Source organism: Pan paniscus, chromosome 5 (genome assembly GCF_029289425.2).
Source record: "Pan paniscus chromosome 5, NHGRI_mPanPan1-v2.0_pri, whole genome shotgun sequence".
In the NCBI taxonomy this organism is placed as follows: Eukaryota; Metazoa; Chordata; class Mammalia; order Primates; family Hominidae; genus Pan; species Pan paniscus.
Window position 1 is genome coordinate 95,448,410 of NC_073254.2, and position 12,499 is coordinate 95,460,908.

General features: G+C 39.6%; 1 protein-coding gene and 1 long non-coding RNA gene across 3 annotated transcripts in view; one reads left to right on the forward strand and one right to left on the reverse strand.

Moving 5' to 3' along the window:
* Positions 1–12,499, reverse strand: part of FILIP1 (filamin A interacting protein 1) — a 200,101-nt gene that overhangs the window by 110,048 nt on the left and 77,554 nt on the right. The window lies entirely within an intron of this gene.
* The window catches only part of LOC134730603 (uncharacterized), a 74,112-nt gene that overhangs the window by 18,744 nt on the left and 42,869 nt on the right, over positions 1–12,499 (forward strand). Inside the window, exon 3 of the long non-coding RNA XR_010112444.1 lies at positions 1,033–1,101. This is a non-coding gene — a long non-coding RNA (uncharacterized LOC134730603). The remainder of the gene's footprint in view (positions 1–1,032; positions 1,102–12,499) is intronic.

The window sequence follows — 12,499 nt, forward strand, 5'->3', positions numbered from 1 at the left end:
CCATTTTCACTGAGGAAAATGTAGGCTGCAGCCATTTAGGGGGAAATCTCCATCTTTCACATATTACCCTTATGTGGTATTTTCCTATGGCCAGATTCCTGTAAAATAATAAAAGGATTTATGAGAGATTTTCTTTATTAATATGTCTTTTTTTACATTTCTCAATAAAACTAAAGTTCTCCCCTACAACACCAATGAGGACATTATTCTCACTGCAGGAAAGCCAACTTTCTGATTCTATTAGGAGTCCTAAAAGTATTCTGCCTGAAACAATGAAAATCAGACAACAAAGCTCTTTGCCAAAATATGAACAATACTACTGGACACATGAGATTCTGAAGCATCGTATTCAACAAAGAATCAGATCTGGTTCTGATTTTAATCAGAAAGCAACCTGTCTCTCTGTTGCCTCCTAAACTTAGCGAAGACATGCCATTCTCAGCACGTTGACCATTTTGATGGTGTGAGGTTTCACTGGGCAGCCTCGCTCAGGGTGACCTCAGCCTGAGATTCTAAAGATGGAGCATATTAAGTGCAGGTGAGTCATCAATTTAAAAAGCCATAGAGAGTAACTAAAAGCCTCATTCTTCAGAAGCACAGGGACTCTACTGGAGGCCTTCCCATGTGACAAATGGAACTCATTTAGAAAAAGAAAAGCCATCTTTAAAGAAAAAAGTGATAAATGGTACCCCTGAAGGATAAGCCTATTGTTCTTGGTTGCACAAGTAATTCCATCTGAACTGATTATCACCATTCCCAATGGAGTTATGACATCTCTTGTTAAAAATGACAGAAAAGTAGAATCATAGTATTGTAATGGTAATATCATTGTAAATATTTATGACCATTACTGTTAATTCATTAACATTATATATTATGATACTTATACTTTTCCTGTATAATTCAGTGTTTTGCAGATGTTAAAAATATTAATCTTATGACTGTCTCATAGGGTGTATAAATATTAGAACATTTCAAGATTAATCACCAGTTACTAATAGAGTAACAATGATATGCCTAATCCTTTTCTAGATATAATGAGGCACGTGAAAGATGCAGAAGACACAGCTTCTGTCAGGAAGTTTTTTTGGGCAACAAGGTGTAAGTACATAAAATACTTAGGGAATGTGGGTGTATTAAGTGCTATGGTTCACTTCATGAAGGATCAATGTAGGATTTCATGGCAGAAGAAAGATAAGCATTGGGGAGCAAGTCATTAGGAAATGCTTCACAGAGGAAGTGAGCCTACAGTGGCCCCTAAAGAAATATTGAATAGGGCCAAGTGTAGTTGTTCATGCCTATAATCCTAGCACTTTGGGAGGCTGAGATGGGAGGGTTATTTGAACTCAGGAGTTCAAGACCAGCCTGGGCAACATAGTGAGACCCCATCTCCATAAAAATTCAAAAAAATTAGCCAAGTGTGGTGGTGCATGCCTACAGTCCCAGCTACATAAGGGGCTGAGGCAAGAGGATCCCTTGAGTTCAGGAGATTGAGGCTGCAGTGAGCTGTGCATGTCACTGTGCTCCAGCCTGGGCAACAAAGCAAGACTCTGTCCCACAAAAAAAAAAAAGAAAAAAGAAAAAGAAAAAGAAATATTGACTGGTACAGGAGGAAAGTATGGGATAGGACAAAAATACACACATATCCTGAATTTCCTTGAGAGCCCCAATTTATGTCTTGCAAGTATTTTAAGATTGTATGTGAGTATGGGGAAAAAATGTAGAGACTGCCTGATTAGATAGGAATGGTCATGTTAAGTAGCTCTATAGATGAGATTTCATAGCTAAGAGGGAGATTTTTCAGACCAGTCTAAGCAATTTAGACTTCTATCTGATAAGGTGTAGGGACCTCTTCTAAATTCCTAAGCAACAGATAAAATGATCAGAGAAATACTTCAGAAAAAGTAGTTTGGCAGCAGTTATCCAGTTATCTACTGACCTTCTAGTCCCCAATGCTCATATTTGTTAGATGACACAGACTTGCACTCCACTCCAAATCCTGCCATAATCCTAGGAGGTTTCAACTTTTAATGGGAGATTTAGCCAATGTCCTAACTTCACCATTTCTGGACCTCATTAATTCCAATTGCTTTCACTTCCACTCCCAGGACCGCACCCAAGACCCTGCAATAGTTAAAGCTGTGCCACACAGCATGCATCTATAGTCCTAGGCACTTGAGAGGCTGAGGTGGGGGGATCACTTGAGCCCAGGAGTTGGAGGCTGCAGTGAGCTGATTGTGCCACTGCCACTGCCCATGGCCTGAGCAATATAGCAAGATTGTCCCCAAAAACAAAACAAAACAAAACAACACTGCCATACCAGAAACCCTAAATGCAAATAGCTCAAATTCCAGTTTTTCCAGACCTCTCTTGCCTGTCCTGCCATTGGCCTGCCCACTTCTCCCAAGATCTCTTCCTGCTGGGCACTGTCTCACCAACATATTCTATCCTTTCACTGCACCCACTTGGAAACTGCAACCCTAGATCCAGTGCTATAAAATATGTATCCTCCTTTACACGCAGGCTTCTAAACAGACTGCTGCCACTGCAAATGCACGGTCTGTCCCTGCTGAATCCTAAATTTCACCCATTAGTGTTTGTATTTGTACATAATCACCTTTCTTTAGCATTCCCCTCTGCAACGATTCAGCATGTACATAATCATCCTCAGGACCACCACTCACTTTCAGCAGACCATAACTTTGTTCCTTGATGAGAAAGCTGAGGCTTTAGGGGGATCTACCTCAACTGCCCGCCCCTCAGCTGCAAATGTTAGCCCCACTCATCTTCCCTCCTTCCATCACAGAGGAAGGGTCTCCTTCCTTTTCAAGACCAAAACCAAGTTCAACCCAAAATCATACTTTTGATTCACCACTTCCTATATCCTCCAAGATGCTGTCATCAAAAATTCTTTCTCTTTTCTACATCCTTGACTCTGCTTTTTTCTTGTCCTGCAACCTCTTAACCTGTAAACACAGTAAAGTGTCTTTCCCTCAGTTGACCTGAGTTTCCCTCTAGCTACTGTCTTCTTTCTATGCCTTTCTCATTCAAACTTTTCCAAATAACATCTATACTGGCTAAGCTTAGTAATGACAACACCCCCAGAACGTAGGAAATGTCCCCATTAGAACACATGGGGAGTAAACTGAGGCCCAGAGTCAACACTAATAAAGTCAACTACCACACCTTTTTGATTCTATCACATTTCCCCATAGGACTTGGCATTCAAGTCACACTGTTTTGGTCTTTTACTTTTTAAAAATCCCATGTTTCACTTAAAGCTTCAAAGTAGAGAAAAGCAACATGTAATTTCAAATCAGGAAGCCAACAAATGTAGGCCTAAAGGCCTACTCTGTGGCACACAATTAATTTCCACTAAGCTAAAGAAGGGGGAAAATTAGCTTCTCTGGCTATGTAAAACAACGACAACAACAACAAACAAACAAAAAACCCAGAAAATCTAATTATTACCAAAAAAGAAAAAAGAAAAAAAAAACATAAAGTTTTTCTAAATTATTTACTTAACTTCCCTTCACTTTGTTATAAATAAAGTTTCCGTGCCGCAAAAGAAATAGCACTCGAATATAAAATTTTCTTTTTAATTCTCAGCAAGGCAAGTTACTTCTATAGAAGGGTGTGCCCTTACAGATAGAGCAATGGTGAGTGCACTTGACAAGGGAGGGGAAGGGCTTCTTATCTCTGACGCACGTGGCCCCTGCTGCTGTGTCGTTCCCCTATTGGCTAGGGTTAGACCGCACAGGCTAAACTAATTCTGATTGGCTAATTTAAAGGACTGACAGGGGTGAGTGGTTGGTGGGAAAAATGGTTATGACAGAGCAGACAATCGGAATGAGTCGGGGTGGAGTAGGTAATCGGAATGAGTCAGGGTGGAGCAGATAATCGAAAAAGCTTGCTTTACGAGGAAGTTAAGTTTAAAAGTAGAAGGCAAAGAATTGAACATACTGACATACTGATTCTCTGAAAAGAAATTTAGAACTCATATCTAACAACTTCTCAACCCACTGAAAATGGGCTTAACCTCACTAAAACTGCTCTGACAAATGTTCCCAATGAAATTAAAATTAACAAACCCAAAGAATGCCCTTTAGTCCTGTCTGACGAGGCCTTTCTGCTGATTTGACTAACTGAGCCTCTCTTCTTGATACTCTTTCACCTTTACTCCCCTGACTTCTACATCGCTCTACTCCCCTGGAATCCTCACACCTTCAGACTATTTTGTGGGAAAGGAGGACCTCTTATTTGTAGTCTGTAAATGGAGGTGTCGTTTTACCTCCACAAAATACTACTTCACTAAAGCCAGACTATTCACCAATGAACACGGCCCAGACTTTCTCACCCACTCTGATTCTGCTCATGTTGGCCCCTATGCTCATCTCTATCTGCCCAAAACCCACCAATTCTTCAAAGTCCAAATTTTTAGTGAAGCTCCCATATTTTCATAATCTTTCCCTCCTTTGTATTCCTGTAATTTATATTGCAATTACCCAATACAATACTCATTCCTGTATATTCTCATCTATTCATCTATCCTAAGTCATGAGCTCTTTCTTCATGATTGTTGTAATATCTAGTGCCTAAAACCATACTTGACACATAGTAGGAGCCCATCAAATACAAGTATTATGATTATGTGTCTTTGCATTCCTCAAATCTCTCGAATAGCAATGTTTCTTTTTTTTGTTTGTTTTTTTTAGACGGAGTCTTGTTCTGTCACCCAGGCAGGAGTGTAGTGGCGCAACCTCGGCTCACTGCAACCTCCACCTCCCAGGTTGAAGTGATTGTCCTGCCTCAGCCTCCTGAGTAGCTGGGATTACAGGCGCACACCACCACATCCAGCTAATTTTTGTATTTTTAGTAGAGACAGGGTTTCACCATGTTGGTCAGGCTGGTCTCAAACTCCTGACTTCGTGATCCACCCGCCTCAGCCTCCCAAAGTGTTGGGATTACAGGTGTGAGCCACCACACCTGGCATCAGCAATGTTTCTTAAATATTGTAAGATCAATCCATTTTGAATTAATTATTTATTAATTAAAGCCCAAAGAATGAATGAACTCTCTTGGTAAGAAAGAAGCACATATAGGAGGCTCACCTATAGTAGGGGATGAAGAGGAAAAGAGAAACTAATGAGCAATATTTTTAAAAATGGCTGGGAACCCCAAAAGAATGTGTTTATGAGTTAAGAAGTTACAGAATAGAAGAAGTTTCTAACAATCCACAGACGAATTATCTATTTTATAAATTTTTTATTATTTTTTTTGAGACAGTCTCACTCTGTTGCCCAGGCTGGAGTGTAGTGGCACAATCTCAGCTCACTGCAAGCTCCACCTCCCGGGTTCATGCCATTATCCTGCCTCAGCCTCCCAAGTAGCTGGGACTACAGGCACCTGCCACCACACCCAGCTAATTTTTTTGTATTTTTAGTAGAGACGGGGTTTCACCATGTTAGCCAGGATGGTCTCGATCTCCTGACCTCGTGATCCGCCCACCTCAGCCTCCCAAAGTGCTGGGATTACAGGCGTGAGCCACCGCGCCTGGCCTTATAAATTATTTTTGAAGTATACAACACCTCTTCTGTCACTCATTCAGAATGAAGACAGAGTCATTCTTGACTCTCAATGTCAAGAGTCAATGTGTCTATGACTTTGTCTCTGACTTAGCCTGGAAAATACCAGCGCCAAATGGAATAGTGGTGCACTCTGTGCCTCCTTATACACAGGCAGAAGGGAGCTAACTATAACAACAAAAGGGAAAAGAATGAAACCAAATTTAGATCGTTTTTTGCTAAAATGTAGCCAAGTAAAAATATCAAGGGAATTTATTATATAAAATGGCTATTTTTTTGCATTAAGAAAAAAGAATTAATTTGTCCCTTGTTCTTGAATCATTCTGCACAAATATCCTTTTGCCAGATCTTCTATGTTATGGCTTTTTGATATGAGTACCATTTCTTTCAAACTTCTGTCATTCTTAGTACAGCCAAGTTTACTCACTTTTTAAAAGTGCTATTTTGGGACTAATACAAGGGGAAATTAATCATGGTGCCCAAATGATGGGCCGGGGTACTATTTTATTACTTTCAGTTTAAACTGGGAAATATGTAACTGGTTTTTCACCTAGAGAATAAGAATGTTCCAATTTATTAGAAAGTAATTGGTATTGGAAGCAGTCACTGACAGAGGTATAATAATGGAAACCATCCCAGCTAGTTCATGCAGGCAATGCAGGCCAGTCATTGTGCTGAGATGACAGGCTGCATCTGCAGAGGTGTGGCTTGAAAAGTCTGAAAAATGTCCCTCTTCAAGACAAGGGTCACATTACTGGTTCTAGACAAGACTCCCTAAAATGCAAAATCTCTAGTAGATGCAACTCCATTTCTAATACATATCCATTAAAGGTGCACTTCAGGAGTTCATGGGATACCTAGACTGGCAAACAAAACAGCAAATGTGCATATTTTGCAAAGAGCCAAGGCCTACAATAAAGGTCATGTTGTTTATAATATTGGCTCAACAATTTTCCATAGATCACTTAACAGTTATCAAAAGTGGCAGGGCACTGGTGTACCAGAAAACACATAGAATTGTCTACAGTGTCCAAAATGTTGGATATAGAGTTGGAGAGAATGAGAGAGATCAAAAAGGAGTCTGTAAAGGAGAAAATTGGCATGACAAGCCTGAAGGAACCTCCATCTCCTCCTTTTCCCCAGGTCACTTTTAAGGTATACCTACTATGGGCAGACTTGATCTTATCCTATCTCCCAAAACTATAAGCTATTTTCTTTGTATGTCACCCTATTTCTTTCTACCTGGAGATGTGATCCCCCAAAGCCTGCACTGTTACACAACTCCAGAAGACACCATCCTTAGAGTAGTGAATATGAAGCCCCCCCAGAATTGTGCAGTGCCCAGCTCACATGGCCCTGTGGCATCCCTGCCTGCTGCCATTTTACTCATCATCTAGATTGTACCAAACTTTGAGGCTCAGATCCCATTTTGTCTCCCTGGTGTAAAAAAAAACCTTAAATTTCTCTTACCTAAAAAGTTTCATCTTTTCACAAAATAGCTTCAGCCTGTGAGTTTACAATGTGAGTCTACTTTAAAGAAATTCTGGAGGCCAAGAATATATGAAAGGTCCTGGAGCCCAACTTCCCTTGAACCTCCATAGAATGTAAGTGATATAATGGGAAGGACATTCAACAGAAGGATAGGAAATTTGGATTTAGAACTCTACATTGCTGTGCAACCTTGGGCAAGTCACAAAACTCATATGTGAGTTTCACATCTGTAATATAAAGGAGGTGAGGTAGATAAGACACTTCAAAGGCGCCTTAGAGTTCTAATATTTTATAGAACCTTGAAACCTCCTTTGCAAAGATTATGACAGTGAGAGGACTCTAGCATGGCTGACTCTATCTTGCTTCTAGCCTCACAAGCAGGCTGACCTCACTCACTCCTGGGTATAGGCCAAACTAACCATGGGAAGAATTTAGTTTATAGTTTAACTTGGACGCAAGGATGATAATAATCCCTCCTAAAACTAACCCCTTCCTTGCTCAGGGACCTATAACTAATGAAAAACCACGAAATTAGGATTATGGGAGGGGACTGAATTCTGCTAAAATGTAGGCATAGTTTCTATAATGCCTTACTGCTCAGGAACCATGTGGCCAGAGATCACAAGATCTGTGACTTCTCCAATTGCTCCTATAGATAACACCACTACTGTAGAACTTAAGATTGGCGTTTTGAGATGTTTTTCAGATTTTTGCATTCTGGCAACTGACTGACCCCACCTGGACCCATGACTCCTGACTCAACCAGTCCTATGGCCCCCACCCAGAAATGGACTCAGCTCACAAGAACTGTTTTCCACACCCCTATAATACCATCCCCAACCAATCAGCAGCACCTATTCCCTATCCCCTTGCCCACCAAATTATCCATAAGGCCTTAGCCCCTGAATTCTCAGGGAGACTGACTTGAGTAATAACTCCAGTCTTTCCACTTGGCCAGCCTTGTGTTAAACCATTTTTCTACTGCAATACCACAGTATCAGTGAGTTGATTTTGTCTGTGTAGCAGGCAGGAAGTACCCATCAGGCAATTATAACCTCAGAACACCACCTCCAGAGTAAGGGCATCTGACTCATATACAGTCACCCCATAAAGAGAGAGCAATAGGTGGTCTTTGGAGATCTGGGAGACAACTCACTAAATGCTCCATACATATCAAGCCAGATGACACATAGGTCTAAGCTGAGAGTAACTTATCTCATAAGGCATAGTCCTGCTTCTCCTCTCAGCACCAGCCATTCAGAAAGTTTTTTTTTTTTCTTATCTCTAGTCTGGCAAACCTAGCACATAACTTCCACATTTTTTTTGAGATTTTTTTTTTTATTATTATACTTTAAGTTCTGGGATATATTTGCAGAACATGCAGGTTGTTACATAGGTATACATGTGCCATGGTGGCTTCCTGCACTCATCAACCCTTCATCTACATTAGGTATTTCTCCTAATGCTATCCATTCCCTTGCCCCGCAACCTCTGACAGGCCCCAGTGTGTGATGTTCCCCTCGCTGTGCCCATATGTTTTCATTGTTCAACTCTCACTTATGAGTGAGAACATGTGGTGTTCGGTTGTCTGTTCCTGTGTTAGTTTGCTGAGAATGATGGTTTCCAGCTTCATCCATGTCCCTGCAAAGGATATGAACTCATTCTTTTTTATGGCTGCATAGTATTCCATGGTGTAAATGTGCCACATTTTCTTTATCCAGTCTAACATTGATGGCATTTGGGTTGGTTCCAAGTTTGCTATTTTTGTTGATTCCATTTTTTGCTATTGTGAATAGTGCTGCAGTAAACATATGTGTGCATGTGTCTTTATAGTAGAATGATTTATGATCCTTTGGGTATATACCCAGTAATGGGATTGCTGGGTCAAATGGTACTTCTGGTTCTAGATCCTTGAGGAATCGCCACACTGTCTTCCACATTGGTTGAACTAATTTACACTCCCACCAACAGTGTAAGAGCTTTCCTATTTCTCTACATCCTCTCCAGGATCTGTTGTTTCCTGGCATTTTAATGATCGCCATTCTAACTAGCATGAGATGGTATCTCACTGTGGTTTCGATTTGCATTTGTCAAATGACCAGTGATGATGAGCTATTTATCATATGTTTGTTGGCCACATAAATATCTTCTTTTGAAAAATGTCTGTTCATATCTTTTGCCCACTTTTTGATGGGGTTGTTTTTTTCTTGTAAACTTGTTTAAGTTCCTTGTAGATTCTGGATATTAGCCCTTTGTGAGATGGATAGATTGCAAAAATTTTCTTCCATTCTGTAGGTTGCCTGTTCATGCTGATGATAGTTTCTTTTGCTGTGCAGAAGCTCTTCAGTTTAATTAGATCCCATTTGTCAATTTTGGCTTTTGTTGCCATTGCTTTTGGTGTTTTAGTCAAGAAGTCTTTGCCCATGCCTATGTCCTGAATGGTATTGCCTAGGTTTTCTTCTAGGGCTTTTATGGTTTTAGGTCTTATGTTTAAATCTTTTATCCATCTTGAGTTAATTTTTGTATAAGGTGTAAGGAAGGGGTCCAGTTTCAGTTTTCTGCATATGGCTAGCCTGTTTTCCCAACACCATTTATTAAAAAGGAAATCCTTTCCCCATTGCTTGTTTTTGTCAGGTTTGTCAAAGATCAGATAGTTGTAGATGTGTGGTGCTATTTCTGAGGCCTCTCTTCTGTTTCACTGGTCTAGATATCTGTTTTGGTACCGGTACCATGATGTTTTGGTTCCTGTAGGCTTGTAGTATAGTTTGAAGTCAGGTAGCACGATGCCTCCAACTTTGTTCTTTTTGCTTAGGATTGTCTTGGCTATGCAGGCTCTTTTTTGGTTCCATATGGAATTTAGAGTAGTTTTTTCTAATTCTGTGGAGAAAGTCAGTGGTAGCTTGATGGGAACAGCATTGAATCTATAAATTACTTTGGGCAGTGTGGCCATTTTCACGATATTGATTCTTCCTATCCATGAGCATGGAATGTTTTTCCATTTGTTTGTGTCCTCTCTTATTTCCTTGAGCAGTGTTTTGTAGTTCTCCTTGAAGAGGTCCTTCACATCCCTTGTAAGTTGTATTTCTAGATATTTTATTCTCTTCGTAGCAATTGTGAATGGGAGTTTGCTTGTGATTTGACTCTCTGTATGTCTATTATTGGTGTATCAAAATGCTTGTGATTTTTGCACATTGATTTTGTATCCTGAGACTTTGCTGAAGTTGCTTATCAGGTTAGGGAGTTTTTGGGCTGAGGCGATGGGGTTTTCTAAATATAAAATCATGTTATCTGCACACAGAGATAATCTGACTTCCTCTCTTCTTATTTGAATACACTTTATTTCTTTCTCTTGCCTGATTGCCCTGGCCAGAACTTCCAATACTATCTTGAATAGGAGTGGTGAGAGAGGGCATCCTTGTCTTGTGCCGATTTTCAAAGGGAATGCTTCCAGCTTTTGCCCATTCAGTATGATGGCTGATAACTTCTACATTTTTACCAGTCCACCCACATTTGCTAATGTTAACTCCCTCCCACTCTTAGCTACAACACCTCCCGTATGACAATGCTACTAGAAGACAAGTGTCTACTACTACAAGAATATATATCTATAGTTCTAAATATAGGAGCTTTCTCATTTTAAACAAATCTAACATAGCTAAATCTGCATTTACAAGGACATATGTTTATATATATGGACTTGTATATGTGTGTGTGCATATATATATGGAATAGATTATCTGCTTTGCAAATGAATTCACCAGGGAATTCCTTAAAATAGCAGGTCCTTCATTATCCTTGTCTTCACTGCCTCCCACATAAATGATGTCTTGCACTTTTTATTTATTGATAGCTGCTCAAGAATATATCTATTGTGTAATGTAGGTATATTGTATTTATAAAGATTAATGGAAAGCAAAATGCATTTCTTTGGAGCCGTCTGACTAATTTCTTTAATATTTCAGAAGTGTGAGTTTATATTTTGCATATCTAGGATCTGAAACCTTATCTAGCACCACTATAAACATAAAAACCACATGAATCTTAAATACTTTCCAGAGTTCACCATGATGTAATAGCATTACGCAGAAATTAGAGTCTGCAAGAGCCACGGGCTTCCCAAGAGCCTTTATGGATGGAGAAAAGTGAGCTAATGATGTAGTTTTGTAAAGGTTTCTAAGGCAAAAATTGTACCTTTCACTCAGGTCAATAGCTTTCGGCTGGGGGCAGCTTAAAAGGTAAAGTAATTCTGCCTCTGTACACAACCAATGTTAATAGACAAAAACACTAACCACATTTCTGGGAGTGGTGAAGCTATTTTTAGTAACAGTGGCTGCTCTAGAAAATTTTATCTTTTGCTGTGAAATGCCAGTGTGATTTTTCTCAGTCTGTAAATGGTAAGCTCAATTATGTTTGTTTGTTTAAACTTGAGTTTTGTATGTTGTTTGTTTTTCTTTACCCCAGGGATTTCCTTATCTGTATGCACACACAGATGATAACAGGAACAGAGTGACCCACCCTAGTTTAGAGTAGGTTGCCAATTACCTCACTAAAGCTAACAGCACCCATAAGCCAACAAGGATTTTATTTCATGCAATTGTTAAAGTAATTATTTTTGCACCAACCTAATAGTATTCCTTCAAAGGCTCATGCAAGCTAAGAAACTAATAAAAACAAAAATGAAAACAGTAGCTCCACTCTTTAAGTCATCTTCTCCAGGAAAAAAAAAAAAAAAAAAAAGTATTGTTCCTCTACTTCCAGAAATATAATTGTTCAGGGCTCAGAAACTCAGAAGAATCCTGACTTCCTGCCTGCCTCCTGGGTCCCTAGAAACATAGACTTAATGGGAGGGAGGGACATGGCTCATGGCAACTAAATAAGATTGGTGGGGGTGGGCAGAGGAAAGAGCATAGGACGAAGAATCAGGAAGCCTGAGATGAGATCCGGACAAACCTTCAATCCTTCTGGGCCTCAGATTCTTCATTTATAAAATACAGATGATACCCACATTTTTATTGTGATCATACGAGACAGTGGATGTGAAAATGCTTAGGAAACTATTAGGTTCTTCTTAATGAATGCAATGCTCTGCTTATTTGTGTGCATCTCAATTCCTATGATGTTGTAGAATATTGAGGCTGCAAGTTAAAAAAAGAGAGAAAAGACTGGGCAATAAGGCTGGTTTCAACAAAGCCTTATTTACCTCTATCTCTCCTTCTCTCTTTCACTCTACCTCCTAGAAAAAAGCAAAATTAGCAATTGACCTGAACTCTCCATTTTAATAATCACTGCATTTCTACATTTTTCAGTCACAGTCAATGTCTAAATTAGATAACCTAATTGATTACCTACTGACTGAAAGGATCTGTATTAAATCACCACCAAAATCATATAATGAAGAAATTTTCTGCTTCTAGAGAAGTTTG